A 2,612-nucleotide genomic window follows, 5' to 3' on the forward strand; every position below is an offset into this window, starting at 1 on the left:
TATCGTCTCTATCTATAATTATCATATTCAAGTAGACTGCGATGTTGTATTGAGGAAACTCTCCAAGGAACTCAAATTCTTTCTCTTTAGCTTTAATATTATTAAAATTCAGTTTGTCAATTGTACCATAGACCATATTGATGAATTGTCCTTAACGTTATGTAAAGCTATCAGCCCAAGTAAAAGAGACATCCAAACAGATTTCGCGTAGGGGATTAGAATAATACAATTCGACTTATATCAAAATAATATAATGGGGGTAATACGGATCAAAATAAGGTCATTGTCGTAGTTGTGAACTCATATTGAATAAGGACACATTCCTTCATTTTCTCAGAAGGTGAAGATTAAGACTGATGAGTAAAATCCTTACAAAAAAGTTACATCTCTTCACCAAAACATATTGGCTCAATCCATGACAACCCAAAGAGTTTGGCACTTTATCTGATATGTAATAAATAATTTAATCTAGATAGAGGGAAAATTATTAAAGGTAATTAAAGCAATTAATCTATTTTCTTTAGTATTTTTCTCAGCACAACACAATTTTTAAAAGTCTGCATAACCTACTTTACAGCTCCATTGAATGTGGAAGAAAGCAATAACAAAAACATAACCAAATATATATTTATATACCTAAATAAAACGATTTTCATAATATTATTATTTATTTTAACTTGCTCAGAAAAAACATTATTTACTCAACTGTTCCTGGATGACGTTCATAATTTACAGGTTCTTTTTTATTTGTAGACGCCTATGAGGTATAATCTTTTGTTATGACAGCGCTTAGAGTCAAGTTTTTGCATCAGGCGATGTAGATAGTGGACGAAAAAGCGAATAACCGAATCTCAGAAAACCATCTCATGGCCTTTTTAATGTAATATACTAACTAATCGATAATTCTTGGTTTTTTCTAGACAACATCTTTGATTGATGCTGATACTCGTACATCTGTACTACTTGTTTATATCCTCTTCTCTGTTTTGTTTTTATAAAGAAATCAGATAATTTATCCCTACGTTCGATCTTGTAGAGTACAGGCTTTTACTATGCAAAGGTTGAGGTAAACGCATGTTATTTCGAATACAGATTCTCAGACAGCGAAATCCAACGTTTAGACCACGCGTGAAGTCAAATTGATAATATTTACTCTTTTTATTTCGTGCACTAAAAAATTATAATAGTTTTTAGTTCAAATGTATTTGTTTGTATTTACTTATATTTGAAATTGTATTCATAGCTAGTTTAAAATGAGAAAATGAAAATATTTTGCAAGCAATTCTTTGCCGAAAAATTTTGTTACGTGGAATTATATATTGTAAAACTGAAGGATCCAGTGTAGTGTCAGCAATTTGACAAAGTTCGTTTAATTGAGAAGATGAAATTCTTTACGGTATTATTCTTTATCGCCTTTACGGTCGTCTTGGTTAATGGTAGATAAAGGTTGCTGAGTTCTTTAAAATTTTTAAATTTAAAAAAATGCAGGCCAACGAGGATCTGGAAGACGGGGCCTTGGTGGATTAGTTGGAAGCCTCCTAAGAGGTCCAAGAGGATTTAGCGCTTCCGTAAAAGTTGGCGGACGTCTACCATTATTCCTTTGCCAACAACGGCCTCAACCAGCATCTTCATCTGTTGCCCCTGAAGCTTCATCTGTTGCACCTGAATCTTCATCTGTCGGTGCATAAAGTTCTGTTTGGCAGTTGTTATAAACAAAAACTCTTTTATCTGAATGCCAATTAATTTAAAACTGAGCTTTAAACTAAAAACATATTAATTATTCATCCTCTTTAGAAATATTTATTGAATTCATAACTAAAATTTTGGCAGTAGACAAAACTCGTTCTTCCTTATGTATCTAACCTTGATAGCAGGTGAAGTCAGGGCAAAAAAAGTGAATGACTTGAATTTTTATCTTAAATTAACTTATTTACTTTAACATCATCTAGTTCCGATCTTCTTCTCGACCGGCTAAATAGATAAATACAGACCTGTCATATATAGAATTTCTTTTAACTATGGTTAGAGCGTATAACTAAAATAAAAGCGTTAAAGACGTTCCAAGTTTTGAATAGACTGGACTATTCTAGTTTCTAGCTAGTATGAGAGTCTTTGAAGCCGCAATGATGTTTAGCTATGCAAACGCACCAAGCGCTTTTTTATGCGGTGGATAATGTTTTCAACAGAACTAACAGCAGAGTTTTGTTTTCCGCGATATCGCCTTGTCGTACACAGTGAATCGTACAGATTAGGTGCCATTGTTCCAAAATGTTCCAAGTCACAGCATGTTTGCTCATTAACGTCTTGTTCAGTACATCCTCCAACACAATGAGAAAGAGCAGCTATAACATAAGACAACCCTGCTTCACGGCAGTTTTTGAATAGTTTGGGTTTGATAGCTGTTGGTTGTGTAAGTCAATGTTGTGAGCTTTGATTATGTTTATGAGTTTTTCTGGAATACGTCTTGAATATAACGAGTTTCAAATATAACTGCGTTCTATACTATTAAAAGCGGTGCTGAATTCTACAAAAAAGTTGGGGATATTTGCTTACCACTTAATGATGTGCTCCATTATGACCGGAATACAATCTGTTTGTCGGTAATCGGTTTA

This window comes from Bactrocera oleae, chromosome 3 (genome assembly GCF_042242935.1).
Source record: "Bactrocera oleae isolate idBacOlea1 chromosome 3, idBacOlea1, whole genome shotgun sequence".
NCBI classification, from domain to species: Eukaryota; Metazoa; Arthropoda; class Insecta; order Diptera; family Tephritidae; genus Bactrocera; species Bactrocera oleae.